We start from the raw sequence: 12,314 nt of genomic DNA, 5'->3' as shown, positions 1-12,314 counted from the left end.
GAAGATCTAAAAAAGAAATTAGGGCTTTTAACAGAGGTGAGTTGAAAAAGCAGTAAGAACATAGAATCAGTCAAGATATGCAAGGAAAAGATTTAAACATAAAGAAAAATCAGTTTGAACGAGTGTAGAAGAACTCTGAGAAAGCCTAACTTTAAAGAAAGTAAAAACGGCTTAAAGTTGATGATTTTCAAAAGAAGTTTGAGAATAGTGTAAAACATAGAAAGGAATAGACTTGAATCGTTAAAAATAGCACAGATCTAAAAGATTCAAACAATGCTAGGGTTTCAAAGGAAACACAGATAGAAACGGAAGAACTTGCTATAAACTTCAAAGATCGTAACAACAATGGTGTGATTTTGTCCAAAATCACACCGGAGAAGCCATGAATAACAGAAACAGAAACCCTAGATCCAAATCGGCATGGCCCAGGGCCCTTGAAGGCCTCAGAGATGATGAGCAAGGTGATGGAGGAACCATTGGAGGCTTGGGGTTGAAAGGTGGTTGCCGGAGATGGCCGGAAAAGAAGGCGGCGATTGAAGGGGATTAGGGTTAGGTTGAGAGAAGAGAGGATATGAGAGAGTTTGAGGGCGGCAGAATCTCACAAATGAGATAGGGTTAGTGGTCTTTAGGATTAAAAAAGGAAAGGGCTCGTTTGGACCGTTGATATGGGAGATCAACGGTCAGGATTAGATCGGGTAGATGGGTTCCAGGTTTGGGTAGGAGCTTATAGGGTCTGGGTCGGGTTAATTGGGTAGGAAATTGGGCTGGGAGTGGGTTCAACTAGGCTAAAATTGAAAGCCAAATCTGGCTATGATTTAAATAGCCAATTTTCCCTATTTTAATTTAATAAATAATAAAATAGTTTTTGAAAATAATCTTTCTATACCAAAATGATTTAAAATATATAATTAACCTTTTAAAAATATATGGACCAATTTTACGTATATAAAATATAATTATACATTAAAATGGGCTAACATTGCAATTATATGCAATTTAGCTCGAAAAATACCAAAATGTGATTATAAAAATGCATAAAATTATATTAACTACATTTTGGTATAAGTATAGAAATCAAATGAATAAATCACCATAATAATAATTCGGGGAATAATTATTGGGGGTTTTACGAATAAAAGGGAAGGAAATAAATCAATTAAAAAGCTTTAAAAAATATAGGAAAATTATAGAAACCTTGTGCATGCTTATATATGCATGTATATGCTATTTTAAAGGTCTTTATGTATATTTAAAATATATAGGGAAAAATTGGGTATCAACAACTGCCCCTCTTTACCCGGGAAGGATGAAAGAGTTTTTGGGTAAAGAAATGATGGCCAATTTTGACCGAGCAAAACGGTTCGAGAGATTAGGCCGCACCCTGGCTTCTGAGCTGCCTACACATCCCTGGTTTTACAGAAATAAAGCCACGTGTAGTTCCGGATTCATCTGCGGAATATGCCGATGGAATTATTGCAAGAACGGACAAGCGATGCCGAAGCGGCTATGGGGAGCGGTTACGGTTTGTGACAGTTGGAGGGAACTGGAGCGAGAATGCTCCTGCTAGGTTAGCGATTGCTCACTGGTTACCTTCAGATAAGAGATGCTACAAACACGTATTTGTAAAAATTTAACATGATGCAAATTCCCTTCGGACCATAAAAGTTATCTTTGGACGATTAAAGATGACGTCCTTGGACCATGACGTCTTGGGCTATGAATTGTTTAGTGAGGGATTCGCAGGCCATGAAATGATGTTCTCGGGCCATGAAAATGGTGCCTCCGAACCATGACGCCTTTGAATAATGATATGCAATTTTTGAGAGATCCTCAGGCCATGGCATGGTATCTTCCGGCTATGAGGATGATGCCTTTAGACTATGACGCCTTTGGATAGATTGGCGATATTCCAGCCCATGATATGCAATAATATGATGTTAACAAGACAAGGCTTAGTCTTGTGAAATGAAGGGCAGAGCTTAGCCCGATAGAAAAGCAAATAGATAGTATCGGAACCGAGCAACATTTATGCAAGGAGAGACAATGCTCAGTCCTATGCAAATATGGAGGCAGGGATTAGCCTCGTGTAGATATGGAGACAGGGATTAGCCTCATGCGGATTTGGAGGCAGGGATTAGCCTCATGCGGATTTGGAGGCAGGGATTAGCCTCATGCAGATATGGAGGCAGGGATTAGCCTCATGCAGATATGGAGGCAAGGATTAGCCTCATGCAAGTAGGGAGGCAAGGATTAGCCTCATGGAGTCAAGGATTAGCCTCATGCAAATATGGAGGCAGGAATTAGCCTCATGCAAATAGGGAGGCAAGGGATTAGCCTCATACAAATATGGAGGTAGGGATCAGCCTCATGCAAATATGGAGGCAAGGATTAGACTCAAGGAGTCAGGGATTAGACTCATGCAAATAGGAAAGCAAGGATTAGCCTCATGCAAATATGGAGGCAGGGATTAGCCTCATGCAAATATGGAGGCAAGGATTAGCCTCAGGGAGTCAAGGATTAGACTCATGCAAATAGGGAGGCAAGGATTAGCCTCATGCAAATATGGAGGCAGAGATTAGCCTCATGCAAATATGGAGGCAAGCATTAGCCTCAGGGAGTCAAGGATTAGACTCATGCAAATAGGGAGGCAAGGATTAGCCTCATGCAAATATGGAGGCAGGGATCAGCCTCATGGAGTCAAGGATTAGACTCATGCAAACAGGGAGGCAATGATTAGCCTCATGTAAATATGGAGGCAGGGATTAGCCTCATGGAGTCAAGGATTAGACTCATGCAGATAGGAGTCACGGATTAGACTCATGCAAGTATAGGGAAAAATTGGGTATCAACAGTGATTTTTGGCTGTCAGTGAAAAAGAAATCCGAGAGGTGCACTATAAATATGAGATTTAGGGTTTTATTTCATATTTTGACCTAGAGAGCTCGGATCTTGGCAATTTTTCGAAGGTTTTTCAAGAAATTCATTGGGGTAAGTGATTCTAACTCGGATTTGGCTAAAATACATGAATCTATCATTGATTTTATCATTTGATTAGTGATTTGGAGTGAAAATTTGGGTAAAATTTGTGGAACTTCATAAAATGAATTTTTGGGATTTGAATGTCGATTCGAAGTCGGATTTGAGTGAAATTAGTATGGGTGAACTCGTAGCAAAATGGGTTTCGGTTTTTGTAAATTTTGTCAGATTCCGAGGTGCGGACCCGGGGAGTTGACTTTTTGCAAATTGTATAAGAATCATAGCTTTGTTAATTGGAATTGCTATCTCTGGCATTGTTTGATGTATTTAAGTCATTTTTGGCTAGATTGAGTCGAGCGTTGATGAATTGGTAAAGGAAAAGCTAAATTGAGTATTGAATCGGCCGGATTGAGGTAAGTATCTTGCCTAACCTTGTGTGGGGGACTTCCCCTTAGGATTTGAGTCTTCTATGTTGTTTGTAGTTCGAGTACGCGAGGTGACAAGTGCATACTCGGACTTATTTGTGGGGAATTGGCCTTTTAGGGTTCTTAGGTTCTTATATTCACTATGTAGGAAGTTATTCTTGATATGACTGAGTTCCTGCTTATTAGTTTCGTCTCTACACGTTTAATGGGAATTAATTGTTGCATGATTCACTCTTATTGCCTAATTGTCAACCTATTTGATTTAACTGAATAATTTCGCCTCTCCTATTGTCATGCTACCTTTTCATAACTGCCTGTGTTATTTGAGATTTATTATCACCGCTCCTATAATTGCCTAGTCTTAAGTGAAGCTAAGATCACCTTTCCTTAACTGAATTGTCGAATATCCTTGTAACTTTCCAACCTTAAAAGGAGTTTAGATAACCTATATCTTTGTTGACTTGACTTTATTGGGACTACTGGACTCGTGTTGATTTCCTTGTTATTGACTTGTATATTGTGGGATTGTTACTACATGTTAATTTTCCCTTTGTTTAATTGTTCCCGTTATGCCCTTCATTTCCTTACTCAGTTTCCTAGTGATTTAAAGTTTTGGAGTGGATTCACTCGCTATACCCCTTATTGTTGTCATTGTTGTTGTTGTACTGGTTGTGTTGGTGCACGAGGTTTCTGCCGTGCTATTATTACTGTTGATATATTGCACATGCGGCGTGATAAGGCGGGGTATATATATGCTTATATGTGGGTTGCGCATGTGGCGAGACAAGGTAGGAACATTATGATGCATGTGTGGCGAAACAAGGAGGGCACTTATTATGTTATTATTGCACACGTGGCGAGACAAGGTGGGCTTTGTCAGGGATTGATTAGGATACCTTGTGATGGCCTGGGGGCATTCTTGTTGTTGATGTTGTGTTATGGTACGTTTACCTGTATGAGTTTTACCTCGTGAAGGTTGTGAGAAAACGCCTTATGTGTCGTCCGTTCTTTTCCTTACGCTCTTAGCTGGAATGATCTACGATAGAACAGTTGCACTAGTATACACGTAGTTAAATACTCCTATTGGATAAGAAGCTCTCGTGATATTGTTGAGTATAGATGTACACCCTCGTTTGCTTGTCATATGTGTGAGAGTGGCTCTAGTTAATCAAATTTGTCGGTATGATCATGAGGTGTGATGAGGACACAGGATGCCAAGTGTTAGGGTTCAGGTATTGAGACCCGTGAGCGGTAGTTCTTTTCGAGGTTCGAAACTTCATGGAGTTGTTGGCTAAGACCTGATGTGAAAAATGTCGTACTATCTAAGTTATTACTTGCCTTTACTTCAATTGGGATTTAGGATCTTGGTTTGTGTTTCTGCTCACTCTTTTATGTCATTATTACGGTGTTTCCGTTGTCACTTGCTGTTTTCTTCCATATTGTGATTGTTGTATTGTTAGCCATATCGTGTAGCCTTTATATATACATCATGTTCTGTTGTTCCTATGCTTTTATTTGTACAGTTTATTGGACTAGTAGGTATCTTGACTGTTCCTCGTCACGACTCCACCGAGGATACTCTTGATACTTACTGGGCACTGCTGTGGTGTGCTCATGCTACTCTTCTGCACATTTTTTTTTGTGTAGACCCAGGTATTGTTGGTTTGTAGCTGTGTGGGCCGTCGCTGAGGAGACTCAAGGTAAACCTGTGGGCCGTCGCTGAGGAGACTCAAGGTAAACCTGTTGCTGCGTTCGCAGGCTTCGGAGCACCTTCCTATTTTATATTCACACTGTTGTACTTATTTCCATACAGTTATGTTAAGTTTTAGCGCAATTCTGTAGAGCTTATGACTTGTAATACCGGTTTTTGGGGTTGTAATGTTTAAAGAGATTTTTTTTTCTTATTAAATGGCATTTAGATGTTGCTGTAGTTTCATTTAATATTAGGGTTACCTAGTCCTTAAGACTAGGTGCCATCACGAAACCCAACGGAGGGGAAATTGGGTCGTTACAAGTTGGTATCAGAGCTCTAGGTTCATAGGTGCTACGGTCATATGCGAGTTTAGTAGAGTCTTGCGGATCGATACGGAGACGTCTGTACTTATCTTCGAGAGGCTACGGAGCTATTTATGATGACCCAAATGGTCATCACTCATTTTGAAAGTAAATTCTATGTTCCAGGCCTTAAAACCTCCTTTTTGCCTTACCTCGATTTGCGTGCGCAGTCCGAACGTGCATCCGGAAAGCCATTATGTGAAACTGTGAAAATAATAAATTTTACTTTTAAAATGAATTTAGGTTGACTATGGTCAACATTTTGGGTAAACAGACCCGGACCCGTGATTTGACGGTCCCGAGGGTCCGTAGGAAAATATGGGACTTGGGTGTATGCCCGGAATTGAATTCCGAGGTCCCAAGCCCGAGAAATAAATTTTTAAAGAAAATTGTTTTTTGGAATATATATGAGTTTTTGGAATTGAAATGTTCTTAAAATTTGATGGTATCGGGCCCGTATTTTGGTTCCGGAGCCCGGTACAGGTCTTATATGTGATTTAAGTTGAACCTGTAAAGTTTGGTAAGAAACGGAGGTCATACGACGTGATTCGGAACCTTAGTTGTAAAATTTGAAACTTTGAAAGTTCTTGAGATTTTCTTTGATTTTGCTGCTAAATTCATAGTTGTTGATGTTATTTTGGTGATTTGAGTGCACGAGCAGGTATGTATGATGTTTTTGGGATAGTGTGCATGTTTGGTTTGGAGCCCCGAGGGCTCGGGTGAGATTCGTATGGGTTTCGGGATGTTTTTAAACTTAGAAAAGTTGCAGGTTTTCAGTTTCTGGTATTCTGGACTTTTGTTCTTCGCGTTCGCGCGTTCGCGCAAGGACTCTCGCGAACGCGAAGGGTAATTAAGGCTGAAGGAATTTTCCTTCTACGCGAATGCGGAGCTTAGGACGCGAACGCGAAGCTGTGGGGGGAGTACCCTTCGCGAACGCATTCAGGCACTCGCGAACGCGTAGGGTTAGTGGCCTGGGGGAGGGATTTCACATTTGTTCTATGCGAACGCGGCCATCCGACCGCGAACGCGGAGGATCTAGGAGCTGAAGCTCAGCGAATGCGAGCCGTTGAACGCGAACGCGATGGTCAGCTGGGCCTGACCCATCGAACGCGACAGGCCCATCGCGAACGCGATGAAGGCCTGCCCAGTCATTTTAAAACAGTAGCAAAAACGGGCAGAACCCATTTACTTCATATTTTCGAAATTTGGGAGCATTGAGGCGACTGTCAAAGAACAAGTTCTTCCCCAAAGCATTGGTATATGATTCTAAACCCTTTTCTTTAGATTTCCCATTGCATTTCATCAATTTTCATCCTAAAACCTAGGGTTTTTATGGTAGAAATTAGGAATTTGGGTAGAGTTAGGGCTTTTTGATTAATTGGGATTTAGACCTCGGTTTGGGGTCGGATTTCGAAACTAATTGCATATTCGGGCACGTGAGTGAATGGGTGATCGAGTTTTGGTTCGAACCTCGAGTTTCGACCAAGCGAGCCCGGGGTCAATTTTTGACTTTTTGGGGAAAATGATAGAAAACCTATAATTAAGCATTGGGTATAAATTCTTTAGCATTTATTGATGTTGTTAAACTAATTTGGACTAGATACAAGTAATTTGGAGGAGAATTCTAAAGGAAAGGCGGTGTTTGAGGCTTTAGTTGGTCGTGGAAAGTAGAGGTAAGTTTTTGGTCTAACCTTAGCTTGAGGGATTAGGAGTCGTGTCCTATTTGCTACGTGTTAATTGTTGAGTACGACGTATAGGCATGGTGACGAGTATCTATACGTCGGTGTCAAGCATGCCCGTGAGTCTTATACTATGATTAATGTGACTCTATTTTATATTGTTCATGCCTTATGTAATATTCCTATTGTTGAACAAGGCTTGTGGAAGTAAATTGGGTAATTGAACATTTAAGAGCGTCGGCTCAAGTTGTGAATTGAATTGTGAAAGTATCATCGGTATTTGAACATTGTAGAGCGTTGGCTCAAGTGGTGAATCGAATTGTGAAAGTATCGTTGGTGATGGAGCATTTTAGAGCGTTGGCTCAATTTGTAAATTGAGTTGTGAGGTAAATGTGAAAAAGGAAAGAGGTTTATGATAATTGCTCCCTTGCCGGGATGTTGTTGCTTTTAATATTGTTCCCTTGCCGGGATGTTGTTGCTTTTCATATTGTTCCCTTGCCGGGATGTTGTTACTTTTGATATTGTTCCCTTGCCGGGATTGTTATTGTGATTTCATTTATTTTCCTTGCCCTTATTGTTTGTGATTGTTGTTTGGGTGAGAAAGAGTGTTAAAGCACGAAGGGTGATGCCGTGTATGATTTTTGTGAGGAAGAGTGTAAAGCAGAAGGGTGATGTCGTGCCGCACGATGTACAATTTCGCGCCGATTATATTGATTTTTATGGTGAGGACGAGAGTAAAAGCACGAAGGGTGACGCCGTGCAGAATATGTTGATTCTTATGGTGAGGACGAGAGTAAAAGCACGAAGGGTGATGCCGTGCACTTGTTTGATTTCTGATTCTTGTTGATAATTGAATTATGGTGTTCCTTATGTTTACCTGCTGTTCTTCTGTTATCATTTGATGTTTCCCTGCAGCATGTTACCCCCTCCCCTCCTTAAATGTACATTCCTGCTTTTATTTTCCGCTGTATATGATTTAACTGCATAGGTTTATTTGGTAGTCTGGTCCTAGCCTCGTCACTACTTCGCCGAGGTTAGTCTAGGCACTTACCAGCACATGGGGTCGGTTGTGCTGATACTACATTCTGCACTCTTTTGTGCAGATCCCGGTGCTATAGCTTTCGGACCGCAGTGAGATTGCTGCTTCTTGTTCATCAGGCGACCCGAGGTAGTCCTGCAGGCAACCGCAGGCCTTAGCGTCCCCTTCTATCTTTTTATCCTGTTTCTTTCATGTATTCCTAGAGATAGTGTTGTATTACTTTTTCAGACCTTTATTTGTAGTACTCTTAGACAGTCTGTGAAATTGTGACACCAAATTCTGGGTAGTATTGTACGTCAGATTATGTAGCAATGTTTGGTTAAACTATTAAGTTACCGTCTTCCACATTTCTGGTTATTTAATTTATTCCGCTGTTTAGTCACTTATTACTTTAAATTGTTGAACATGCTTAATAAAAAGGGTAATGAATTTGTAATACTCGGCTTGCCTAGCTTTCACGAGTAGGCGCCATCACGACTCCCGAGGGTGGGAAATCCGGGTCGTGACACTATTAGGACAATCTCACTTCCTTCCTTCCTATCGTGCGAGCTTATTGATCTCGGTGTCTGAACTTTTATCATTCCATTCTCTCACAGATAGTGAGGACACGCACTGCAGTTACCGACAATGCTTCCCCTGAAGTGGGTGGTACCGGAGGCAGAGGCAGAGGCCGACGAGGAGTACGTGCCACAGCTAGAGCACCTACCAGAGCAGCTGTTGAGGAGCCGCCACTAGCTACAGTTGGGAGGCAGGTACCGGAGATCCCTGTTGTTACCCCAGGACTTCAGGAGACCTTGGCACAGTTCCTGAGCATGTTTGGTACATTGGCTCAGGCGAGGTTGATTCCGGTTGCACCAGCTATTTCACAGACGGGGGGAGGGACTCAGACTCCCGCCGCCCACACCCCAGAGCAGCGAGTTCATGTTGGTCAGGTTTCAGGCGTCATGGCAGCACAGCCTGTGGTTCCACTTCAGCCCGTAGTCAGGGCAGCCCGTAGTCAGGGCAGCAGCATCTGAAATAGAGCAACTTAGACTTGCAAGATTCAGAAAATACGACCAACTACATTCAGTGGTTAGGCTTCAGAAAGTGCACAGGGTTTTCTGGAGGAGTGCCATCACATTTTCCGCACTATCGGTATTGTTAAGTCGAGTGGAGTTGCTTTTACTACGTCCAGCTTAGGGGAGCGGATTAGCAGTGGTGGCGGGCATATGAGTTGGGTAACCCGGCCGAGTTAATTTCACTTACATGGGTTCAGTTTTCAGAGATGTTCCTGAGAGAGTTCGTACTCAGTCCCTTCGGGATGCATGGCACGTGGAGTTTGAGCAGCTACGCCAGGGCACTATGTCAGTATCAGAGTACGCCATCAGATTTTGTGATTTGGCCAGACATGCACCGACCTTGGTTTCTACTGTTCGAGAGAGAGTCCGCCGGTTTATTGAGGGACTCCATCCCAGTATCAGAACTAGCATGGCCTGGAGTTGGAGATAGATATTTCATATCAGCAGACCGTGAGTATTGCTAAGAGGGTGGAGGGCATGCTGGCTCGAGAGTGAGAGGAGAGAGAGGTAAGGCGAGGCCATGTGAGAGAGGACAGACGAGCTCAGGACAGGGAGTACAGGGAGGCGAGGGAACCTCGTAGACCGGGGAGATCTGTTGGTCCTTATTATGGAGGCAGGGTACGGCATGGTAGAGGTTTTGTGGGTCAGCCAGTTCAGTTTGCGCTTCAGGCTTCGCACGGTGATTCAGATGTTCATGGGTCTCGGAGTACCCGTACCGCACAGTTCCCATAGCCTCGTCAGTAGATAGGTCATTTTGACTGCGGAGATACTAGCCATATGGTGAGAGATTGTCCCAGACTTCGGGCCGATGTGCCACAGCGAGGTGTTTAGGGTAGTAGAGGGCGCCTAAGAGAGGGAGGCCCGACCCATTGATGTGTTTCACATAGTAGGCTTAAGGGTGTTGCACCAGATGATGTCATTCAGGTATGATTTTTATTGGTTGTAGAGGATACCATCCGTAGTTCATTACAGTTCTGCTTGTCGGGATGAGTTCCCCTATCTGTTGCTCCACTTATGAGCGCGTTTTGTGATTTGCACTCTGTTTATGTGTTACCCTTTTGGGAGGTTCTATGAGTGATAGCCGTGCCTATCGTCTGTTTTTATTCATTGTTGAGAGTTATGAGACTAGCAGTAAATTCCTATTGTCCTTTACGGTAGGTTTGATGTGATTTTTGAGTATTTTGGCTACCAGTTGTGACTTTTGTGCTCTACCGGTGTGGGAGCCAGCACTTGTTGCAAATTGTGACGGAATTGGTCTAGTGAGAGTTTCTAGCAGGTTTGATGTATAACCTACTTGTGATTCAGAGTTGAGGGCGGGACCCTCGTGATTTCATGTGAATTGATGTGTTGAAACCGGGCTGTGTACCACGGTGGAAGTTATATCAGTATGAGATCCTTGTGATTTGTTCATATGCTTTAATTCTTTTCTTGTTATATTGTTTTGTAGGTTAGTACCGTTAGAGAGTTGTGCCTGTCGGGCTTGTTTGATAGTTCTCTTAAGTGTTTCTCTTTATATACTCAGTCATTTTTGTTCTGTGCTTCTTGAGTTTTAGCCTGTGGGATGTGTGCTCGTTGGTATTAGTTGTGATTTGGTGATTCGGGTGTTGAGTTATGAGGTTTTTGTGGTTATTGTATCATCATCAGTGTTGTGGAGGTTTGAAACGGGTTCCTATTGAATATGAGGCTTATGGCCAGTGCTGAATTTGATTTCGGGCGGATATTGTGATCATAATGTTACTGTGGGCCTATGTGTGATGTGTCATGTTGTATGGTTGTACTATATGGGCGTTGGCATGAGTTGATGCAGTCGGTAGAGACTGATATCGGATATGGATTTAGGAACAGGTCTTGTGGAAATGAATGAGAGGTGAGAATTCTGGCTCTAAAGCTTATTGGTATTTCTAGAAAGGCTAAATTTCAGTTGAGATGGTGTCATTAGGTTTATGTGGATTGGGGTGACGTGGGATCACTCGCGGGTGTATGTTAGAAGTGTGCATTTAGCAATTTGAGGGCTTCAAGGCAAATCTTGGCACGTTCGAGGACGAACGTTGGTTTTAAGAGGGGGAGGATGTAACGACCCAGCCGGTCATTTTGAGAATTTAAGCTCCGTTCAGCGGCGTAAAGTCTTGAACAGCTTCATATTATGTGTATCAACTTGCGTGCATGGTTGAATTCAGTTACCGGGGGATTCAGAGTCAAATTTGAAGAAGGATTCTAGTTTTGGAAGCTTAAGCGGTGAGAATTTGACTGGAATTTAACTTTTGTGTAAACGGCCCCTTAATGGATTTTGGATGATCTTAACAGCTTCGTATGGTGATTTTGGACTTAGGCGCACTTCCGGATTCGGATTCGGAGGTCCGTAGGATAAATTGAGCTATTTCGGCGAAGTTGGAAAAGTTGAAGTTTGGAAAATGAAGAAGTTTGACCCATAGTTGACTTTTGTGATATCAGGGTCGGAATGCGATTCCGAGAGTTGGAACAGCTCCGTTATGTCATTTGTGACGTGTGTGCAAAATTGGAGGTCATTCGGACGAGGTTTGATAGGTTTTGGCATCGGTTGTGAAGGTTTTTGAGGTTTCAAGTCCATTAGGCTTGAATTGGTGTGCGATTCATGTTTTTGTTATTGTTTGAGGTGATTCGAGAGCTCGATTGAGTTGGTATGACATTTTAGGACTTGATGTCACATTTGGTTGAGGTTCGGGAGGCCTCGGGTGTGTTTCGGGTGAGTTTTGAGCGATTTCGGGCATTATCGGAACTCAGGCATGGTTCTGGTGCTTAATTTTCGCTGAGGGCGGAATTTGGGGCGCTGAGGCGCTCCAGAGAAGATCTGCAGATTTGCTGGTACGACTTCGGAAGCCTATATCTTTTGATCTACAAGGTATTTTGAGATGATTCAAAAATAGAAGTTGTAGCCCTTTGTCTCTAGTTTCCAGAAAGATAAAGAAATCATCAGTTGGACATTTGTAGAGAAAGTTATGGCCAAATTACTGAAACCTTTCACTGCAGCCACCAGAAGCGCGGTCAGCGGCGGAATTCCGTCAGCGGTGGAAGTTCGCTGGGGCGGTGATTTTTGGCTGTCAGA

This window comes from Nicotiana attenuata, unplaced genomic scaffold, assembly GCF_001879085.1.
Source record: "Nicotiana attenuata strain UT unplaced genomic scaffold, NIATTr2, whole genome shotgun sequence".
Classification (NCBI taxonomy): Eukaryota; Viridiplantae; Streptophyta; class Magnoliopsida; order Solanales; family Solanaceae; genus Nicotiana; species Nicotiana attenuata.
Note: the sequence above shows the minus strand (reverse complement) of the source record.